The 10,173-nt window shown below is 35.1% G+C and overlaps 1 pseudogene; it reads left to right on the top strand.

Moving 5' to 3' along the window:
* The first annotated feature begins 1,786 nt into the window (after nt 1-1,786).
* LOC124100531 (ras-related protein Rab-6A-like) lies at nt 1,787-2,383 on the top strand (annotated as a pseudogene).
* Nucleotides 2,384-10,173: the final 7,790 nt, after the last annotated feature.

Genomic DNA, 10,173 nt, shown 5'->3' with positions numbered 1-10,173 from the left:
AAATGATTTGTTCACCAATTAATTGGGTTTGAAATATTCTAGGGATTGACATACTTGTTTGCATATAGGAATAAATATAGCATACTATTTAAATTGGAAATCACAGGATGAGTGCATCACCCAGTGGAAGATGTTGCTAAGTGCAAGTGATTGTGAGCCCTCCCTATGGTACTTGTCTTTACAGCTGGGATTCTATAAGATGCTCCCCAAAGACACTTAACTTTTCTCTTGGGAATTTAAGAGGAATAGACCTTCATATTTATTTCCAATTTTTATGAGGAGTCCATACTTTTTCCATTTGAAGATGAGGTGGAAACTTCCTCTTTCTTTAGCAATAAAATGGATGAGGATAGCTTGTGCAGCTTTCAAAAAATAGCCCCTCTTAGATCAGCATTTTCTGAAGTGTGGTATACATATTACTAGAAGTAGACAAACACACATAATTTGAATTTGCTTCTTCTTTTAATGCTTATTACAAAAGAGAATGTCTTGGTTGTGCCATATTTATTATTATATGAATGTTATTGCTGAAGTTAAGATGAGAGCAGGTGTCAGCACCCTATCCAGACCAAGTGATAAATTACTGATGCAGTGCTCAGGTATGCCTGAGAAAGTGTTGCTACATTTTTAAAAAATATATCTTTAGTTGTATATAACTTTATTTATTTTTATATGTGGTGCCTGACACATGCCAGGCAACCACTCTGCCACTGAGACACAACCCAGGCCCTGTTACTGCATTTTTATAGGGATACAGTAAAATCTTATTTTCATAAAATGGTAATAATTAAATATACAACATATTTACACACAATTGTGAATTGGAATCAAAACTGTGCTCTGTTTTTTCTTCCTATTTTATTGTTCAAGTCAACATGTTCAAGGTATATAATATACCTTTATATTTTAAAAATTCCATAGGTAAAAATGGAATTTTTTAAATATAAAGGTATATTCTGTGAGGGAAATGTTAATACAAGGGAATGATTGTGATGAAATCAATTATGTATCTTTAGATAGATATTGAGACCAAATTTAGTAATTGCTTGGATCATCTACTACTGTTATAGAGTGACCAGCTGTAAAGAAAACTATTATCCCACAAATATGATAAAAACATATTTGAAGTTTGTTTTTTTCATAAGCATATTGAGAATGAACCTATTACCTTGTATGCCATAAGTTTAGGGACATGCATTCTGGTGTGATTCTTTTTTAACCACAAGTGTTATTTTGAAACAAACACACAAAAAATGCTGCACACAAAAAATATATTAAAAAGGTTCCTCAAAAATTTTAACATAGAATTAATCATATAATCTGGATATTCCACTCCTAGATACATACCAAAAGAGTTGAAAATTGATAACGAAACAAATCTACACTTATGTAGAACTGTGTACAGGGTAGCACTATTCACAATAGCCAAAGGGTAGACAGGGGAGAATGGTGACCAATTGCTTAATGAGTGTCAGTTTCCTGTTGGGGTGATGAAAATTTTTTGTAACAAGATAGAAGGCATGGACAGGTTGGGCTGCTCCAGCTGCAGCTGTGGGAGTCGGGGCGCTGCGTGTGAAAGGTCCCAGATGCGTCTGTGGTTCCAGCCCCGCCACCCTCAGCCTCTCCCACCCTAGTCTCCCTGCTGGGTGCTGAGGGGAAGAGAAGGCGCTAGCCTTGGGAGCCCCTTGCACACTCCTGGCAGCCTCAGACACTGCCCTCTTTCCCTTCGCTGAGGCTGGCCTCACTGGGTGCTAGGCTACTCTGCGGAAAGTCGGCGTCAGCGGCAATGGCTGTGTGCTGTGGAGAGTCCTGCTGCCCTCCAGCCTTGCTCCGGTCCTGCAGGGGCCCGCCCTTCTGCTTGCCTTCTTCATCAGCTGGTTGGAGCAGCGTGGGTCCGGGAGGTCTCTGGGCTGAGGAGGTGGTAGCTCCTCTGGCTCCATCTTGTCTGTGGGTGGAGACTTTGAGAATCTGCTGAGGAAATTCAAGCTGGTGTTCCTAGGAGAGCAGAGCATTGGAAAAACATCCCTGATCACCAGATTCATGAATGACAGTTTTGACAACACTTATCAGGCAACAATTGGCATTGACTTTTTATCAAAAATCATGTACTTGGAGGATCCAACAGTATGATTGCAGTTATGGAACACAGCAGGTCAAGAGCTGTTCAGGAGCTTGATTCCTAGCTACAAGCCAAAGAGCTGAATGTTATGTTCATTGAAACCAGAACAAAAGCAGGATACAATGTAAAGCAGCTCTTCTGACGTGTCCAGCGGCTTTGCCTGGGATGGAAAGCACACAGGACAGAAGCCGAGAAGATATGATTGATATTAAACTGGAAAAGCCTCAGGAGCATCCAGTCAGTGAAGGAAGCTGTTCCTGCTAATCCCTCATGGCATCTTCAACCCTTCTCCAGAAGCTCACTGCTTTGGCTTCTTTACTCTCATTGATAGCAGTGTGAATATTGGCTTGAACCTTTTCCCTTTAGTAATAACGTATTGCAATTCATCATTGCTGCCTATATCGTGGACATGATCTATTAGCTGCACATGCACAAAAAAGTCAGTGTTTTCATTATTTATATTTTACAAAGAACCAAAAGATTCCAGCATATTCCAGTGATAACCTTAAATATCAGATACATTTTCTTAACATTTTTCTTTTTTTAATGTTATGATAATGTACTTTAAAATGATGGAAATCTCAACAATATGAGCATGGCTTGGTTAAGGAGCAATATGTTCTCAGCAGCATTTACCTACCTACTTGATCTTTCCCTGCTTTTCTCACCTCTCTCTTATCTGCATTCTCTATTCTCATCCTCCCACAAAACAAACAGGAGGTGGCAATGCAGGCAGCCCATTGGAATTATCCTTCAGTTTTATAGATAGCCACTTGCTTTAGGCCAAGATGTCCAAAATTATTCTTGAGCACTGATATAAATTACTTAGACCTTCTTTGAGGTCAAAACATGGTGGACAATGCTTAAGTGAGGAAAGGGTTCTGGTATATCCTCAAAATTAATCCTAATGAACATACTGAGTACTTACAAGTAGATGAGCATAAAATATATATCTGACCAAGACAAATGACTTTTTCACATGTACTTTATTAGAGTCTGGGAGAAAAAAAATAACCTAGTGTTTCAGAACAGGTTTTTAAGGTTTAATTATTCATCATAAAATCAGTTCCAATTAACTTTCTCCCAAGTTTTTAAAATTGTTGATATAGCTATTGTTTGTTTTAAAACAAAAAACTATACCACCACCCTTTTAAGCAACAGATTTTGCTTGTATTTTCTTTCTTTTAAAAAATGCTATGCAGGCAAGGCATTGTGAAAATCAAATTCCTTTAAGAAACAGTGGAAGAATTTAAATTTGATGACTTGATCAAAACTATGACAAATAGAGATAATGATATCTAAAGTGTACCCACAAAACCCTCACAGAATAGCAAATACCCTACTCTGAACATTTTAAGTTAAAATTAAAATGGAAATAATTTTTTGTAAGCTCCTAGAGGTAGATAAGAACATTGAAAAGGGAAAGGAGAGAATGGAAATAAAAGTCAATATTATGCAGATTTATGCTTTATTTTTTAGCATTTTTTTAAAAATGTTGGGTCTTTCAAGCTGGTTTTGCTTTTTATTAGATCTGTATTGTTTGGTTAATTAACTAGTGATTTAGTTTTATATTTAAGCTACAATTAATCTTTTTTTTTCCCTTTGGTGATATTTATTTCTTTGATTTTTTTTAGATTTGAATTTTTAGATATTTTGGTGAGTATTTTTAGAGCTTCATCACCATGGCAATATGCATTTCTCTTAAAACATTGCAAACAAATATACTAGGAGTGCACCCTTTTAATCTTTACTAGTTACTGTGAGATTACTGTGTAAATTAATAAACACATATGTAAATACATTCTTTGCAGGGAGAAAATTTCTGAGTTAAAGCTCATGAAAAGCCTGCTGAATTTATGTTGTTTACTTAACACAGTATAAAGAAGAAAAGACAACAAAATAACTTCATACTTCCTTGTCTCCTCATTGCTACAAAACCCTTGACTCAGAAAACCTTGCTCCCCTATATTCCTATTCCTCCTTCACTTCTCATTTATTGTCACCTTGTAATATTCAGAGAGAACTTGGATTATGGATCTGAATAGAGAGATGTTTTCAGGTGATCATTATCCCACATACCTGTAACTTATACTCAAAGATGAGATGGAGTTGTAAAGTGCTTTTGCAATAGAATGTTATTGCTAAAAGCAAAAAAAAAAAAAAAAAAAAAAAAGATAGAAGGCATGATTCCATAACATTCTGAATGCACTAGATGCCCTGAATTGAATTATTCATTTAAAAACCATAAATTTTATGTCATGAGAATTTTACCCAATTAAAAAAATGCAAACATCTATCTATCCTGTAGTGTGGTATGTTTAATAAATAGAATGATGTTAAGGTATGTATAAGCATTACTTGCTTTAGGAATTACATATCTATTTCATGGTTTTCTTTTTATGGTAAATTATATTAATTTTCTACTTTTAGGAATATAAATTTTCCTTTTAAGATAAATTTTAAGTTTAAAAGGATTAATATAAAAGGAAGAAATAATAAAAGTACTACAGATGACAAATGAAGACAATTAAGAGATGAGTGAAAACAGTAGAAACTTCAAGAAACACTGTATTTTATGTTCAAGCCAATTGATTTTTAGTGAGAACATATTGAGTACTAATTGTTGTTCATCAAAGTTGAACAAAATTTGTTTCTTGCCATCAGGAATTTCATCTAATAAAGATGATAACCCATATTCATAGATAATTTTAGGCAGAGGCTAAATGTGCCAAGTGCTCAGAAAGACTGAGATCAAGATCAGGAACCTGTTTGGTTACCAGTACCATTCAAGAAAATGAATGGAGAGAGAGAGAGAGAGAGAGAGAGAGAGAGAGAGAGAGAGAGAGAGAGAGAAATGAACTAAAGCCAAAGATAGCAACTTAGTTTAGGCATTGTTGGTTGGTAGAAGGGGTATTGATGGGACACTATTTTAGAGAACAATTTGCCTTCAAAGTTAGAGATGAGGAGCTGCAGTAATTAACAAATGCACAAGCAGTGTATTTAAGTTCTATGCACTGTATTACTTTCTGTCTGTACTTTTTCTCTCTCAGTAACCTGACAGTTATCTGGGTTCCCTGTCCTTGATGATAGTATGCTAAAGCACTTAAGAATGTGGGCTCTGAAGCTCAATTGCCTTGGTTCAAATTTCAGTTCCATTAGTTATATGTCATGTAAAGTTAGTAACATCACTTGCTTTTACTATCTTAGTTTTCCAACTTGTAAAATGAGAATACTATTATTATCTACATTACAAATTTGCAGTAAGGATTAAGTCAAATGATTAAGTGGATAAAGCATTTTTTTTTTTATTATGGTGCTGGGAATCAGATCCAAGGCCTGGTGTATAACAGGTAAATGCTTCACCACTGAGCTACACCCCAGCCTTGACAAAGTGCTTTTAACATTGATTTGAACTTAGTAAGTGATGAATAAATGATAGCCATTATCATTATTTTTGGTCTATTAGTCCTGTACAGTCTACCTCCTAAAAATGTTTTTGAATGTCCCCCAATCCCACTGCCTTAGTTTAAGACCTTATGTAGTCACAGTTGCAATTTTACCCTAACTACTTGCTTCATCCCATCCAAATTCAGAGGGCTAACAACTTCTTGATACACTTTTGCTTAGTCTCATATATTCAACTCAGGTGACATCTTTTGAAACTTTCCCCAATCCTGTACTACCCTAGTCCAGTTAGAGCCATCCACCGGCATTTTATGTCACTTTGAGAATACCCCAATTATAGCACATCTCATGGTCCTGTGACTACTTGACGATCCTTAGGCTATGAAACCTTGAAAGCTGCTGGTACAAAGTATATACTTATTGAATGCTTAAGTAGATGAATGGATGATTTCTGCCTGTGGACTGCTGGCTCACAGTCTATACTCAGAAAGTTAAGGTGAACACACTGAAGAATAAATAACTATGAACATTGTGTGGTAAGTGCTGTAAGAGTTCAGGGAAAAAGGAGTATTTGGTGAGTGTTGGAGTAATCTAATTAGGCCTCAAAAAGGTAGAGCTTGATTTGGAATTGAAGAAAAATTAAAACTTGTGTGAAAGAAGGGCAACCACAATCTGTGCAAGGGAGATATTTTATGAGTTCAATGGATGGTGACATAAAAAACATGTAACATTTGCAAAACAGAAGACACCAGTCTAACTAGGGTGTTTGGGTAGGAGTTATATGTTGAAAATGACAAGTAGTTCCCATAAACAGTGTGTGTTCTAAGGATATGTTTTCAAATTATTAGGACTTTAGAGATTATATACATGATAATGAGATTTCTGAGCCAGCCCAAGATACTGTAATTAACCTACTTAAGTAGTCAAAGTGGCCCTGGACAGCACTGGTCTGAGCTCTGGGGCCTGTAGAAGCAGAGGGTCAGAAAAGTTGTGGTGGATTTGGGACAAGAAGATAAAGTGATAGAGGAAGTCAAGCTTTGTCTTTAGCCTATGGCCCTCTCTACACCACTTTTTACATGTCAGTTTCTTGGTTCTACAGCTCAGTTTCTCTATCATATCCCAAGACCTCTGTGCTGCTAACTACCTTGAAAAAAGCAGTAGAGTTGAGGGTGCTGGGTCTCATTTCCAGCCTTCCCCACTCCCTCAGGGTAACAGCTCTTTGCTATTTAAAGAGACTTGATTGAATTAATGCAGGACAATGTGTGAATGACTGATAGCTACCTCATTCTGGCAGCTGTACTTACTATAATTTTAACAGCCTACTCTTTAGCTTAGCTCAAATGAACTTGTAATTGCTGGAATTTTTGACAGTAGTACAGACCAATAATGGGGTGGGATAAGGGTTGAAGAAAGAGAGTTCCACTGTGTAAGATATTTTCATAAGGGAAACCTTGGCTAAAAGATTTTCATAGTTCCATTTCTTCTTCACCTCCCTCCCTCAAGTTGTTCTTGTGTATTCTTCTCCACAGTGTTGCAAGTTGTGTAGTTTTTTTTTTTTTTTTTCATATCTTCATGGCAGTTCTTGGTAAGTATTGTTATTCATTTGGCACAAATCTGGGACAGCCTGTAATGGAAAATAGGGTTCATTACAAAGGCAAGAGATATGGTTAAGGGGCCCTTGAAAGTGGAGCCTACAAAATACATCTACACAAATAAGTAGAGAAGGTTTTTGAGTAGAATATTGAGATGATGAAAGCAATAAAGGAAGCACAATTAATTCTAAATTTTGGATTATAAATGATGAATCTTGACTTGTAATGATTAATACAAAATCTTATTTGTACCTGCTGTTTTTTATTTTACTTTTTTATTAAAACTGTTAATGTCTAGTTCCCTAGTCATCTGACTTTTCTCTGTGGCTCCTGAACAGACTTCCTTTAAGATTAAGGCTCTTTGAGGCTTTTGTGTTCTTGTATTCCCAAGTAGCCCAAAGATCTTATACATTGTTTCTATATTTCAAAATTCAAATCCAATGTTAGCAAAACACCAAGACTACTTTATAAGACAACATTTTTCTTTTTAGTAAAAGTCTCCAGCCCTTTCAACTGTCCCCCAGAACACAACAGAGATAGAAGTTAATTATCTGCGTCTGTTAGCCCACACAGCTGCAGGAGATTCTGCCCTCCTCCCCAACCTATGCATGGTAAACCATATTGCAAATAGACTTTTTCCCCTGTTGTTTTCTTCTTTATAATGTTCATTATGTTAATACCTTTGATGTTTCTACCCTCCCAGTCTGCAGAAAGGAAGAGGCAAGGTAGTGGGGGAGATAGACATTTCAGACACTTTCTTAAGCCTAAATATAATGCTGTAATTGGAACTGGATTCATAGGCTTTAATGAAATGTATATATTTTCCTACATATTGAAAGTTAAAGAGTCTTGTTAATATTAGATGCTGGGGCATCACATTTGCATACTTTACTCTTGAGAGCTTGCCATACCATTTGTGATACTGGGTATTGGTGATGGGCAGTGACTTGCTTGGTGGAATTTGCTATTTTGTTTTCTTTTCCATCTAATGGAGCAGTTATTGTCAAAATTGGATTTTGTGGTTAAGTCTTTAATCATCACAGGTTGCAGCCATAATTCAATGAGACCTAATAATCCAAACAGTACACTTTCATCTTTTTCAATTTCCAGTCTGTATAAATGACTAGTTTTAGGAGATACTATTTTATTGTGTATTATTCACTGGTCTAGCTGGTGAAAAACCAATGAAATGCATTTTTTACTTTCTAGCATTAACAATACTATTTTGACTTAGAAAACTAATTACTGACATTTCCCTTTCTTGTCTGAGCTAAGTATTTCCCTTGCTCAGTTCAGTTCAGCAGTCACTTATTGAACAAGCCACACACACCCTACATCCATTGATCATAAAGTTGTTGTATATCTGTTATGCTGGGCACCCTGCCAGGCACACACAGGCTCTATCATGCAAACATCAAGTGGAACCATTTAAGAATACTGTTTGTAATTTTAATATTTTATTTATTTTTAATGATTCATATCTTAGTTTTATAAATTAAGAATTTCTTTTAAATTTTCATCAGAAAAGTGAGCATAGGCATGGAGGAAGAAAGAACCTCTCTCTGCTGCCTTGATTTCACCAAAATTGCCTCCTATTGGGTTATTACGTGATAGGCACTGAGAGAGGTATCATATCAAGATGGGATTTAATTCATGAACCTATCTTGTGACAAAACTGGGAAACCCCTAAATAGCAATGTCCCCAAACCTACAAGATTAGAAAATTCTCATGCTTCTAACATTAAAGAAATTGGCATGCCCACATTTTACCTGTGTTTTGTTTTTTGTTAGAGTTTATTTTATGTTCACTTAAAGTGATTAATGCTTAAGTAATTACTGATGTGAAAGCATAAAGGTATAGCTAAGACATTGCATTAGGAAACTTTAATGTTTAACATGGGATTTTTAAAAATTCTACTTATCTAAAACCTGATTTCTTTTGTGTAATAGCTTAAAATCTGATGATTGATGGTGGTGATGGGTTGTATATGGAATTGTCTTCTACGGTATTTTTGATGAATTTGAAACATTTGGAATTAACATATTGGTCAGAAAATGAATCTTTCAATCAGGACTTTTATACTGTAGTTGTATGTCAATATTAATAAGTTTGATGTTGCATCTTTTCACTTCTGTCATTTGAGTTCTGAAGTATAAGTTCAAATTCTTGCAGATTATACTTTGAGCAGTTATTTATCTGAGAGGATGGAAAAATATTCTCTTTGTTATTTTAGAAATGTATATTAAGTAAAAAATACTGAAATGCATTGAGAAGTCTATCCAAGATTTTTTAGAATTTTCCAAAATCTTGTTAATTTCATAAAATGTAGTTTTAAAAACAAATTTTAGGAGATAAAACAAAACATTCTTTTAAAGTAGTATTCACAATCCTTTTGTTTTGGTTGAAGAAGGAGTCAAGGAAAGCTGGACATTTTTAAAAAACAAAATTAGTGCAAGAAAATCTTTAGAGTAAAAAAATGAATATATATTTTAACTGTAAGTGTTAACTTTAAAATATTTTCCAGTAAGAAAGACGCAGGATTTTTTTCCTGCTTTAGGTTAATTGAGTGTAAAAGTCTGGTGAGTTGCCATTGTTAACTTAGTTTTTGTTTTATGTTAGATTCAGAAACACAGTGACATCTGTCAGGTTCTTTGAAAGGCTTTCAGCTGCTGAGGAAGTGTGTTTATGCTTTCAGTCCAAAAGAAATGATTCCCTGGGAAGCACTGAAAAAATGAGGATATTTCAGAATCATTTTCAGATTATTTTTTACATTCCTTGTTGATGCTATAAATTATTTTATCTGTTATAGGTGTTAAGCACTTTTTTATGAAGTAAAAATTTAGACTATATTTGGAAAAAAATACCCAGCTATATCTGATTTTTAAAAGCTGTTTTATCAAAAGCATAAATTAAAAGAGGTGACAAGTTAATGGAGGTGGACAAGTTAGTTGAGCTGTCTCACATTATTTGAGAAAATAGCATACGCTTGAGGACTTTATGAATCATGGCTGGTGAGAAATCACCAAGATTTACCAGAAGCAACTTTATCATAAACA

This window comes from Marmota monax, unplaced genomic scaffold (genome assembly GCF_021218885.2).
Source record: "Marmota monax isolate L192 unplaced genomic scaffold, Marmota_monax_Labrador192_F-V1.1 WCK01_AAM20220418_F8-fsc02094, whole genome shotgun sequence".
Lineage (NCBI taxonomy): Eukaryota > Metazoa > Chordata > Mammalia > Rodentia > Sciuridae > Marmota > Marmota monax.
This window is presented reverse-complemented; position numbering and strand designations above follow the sequence as displayed.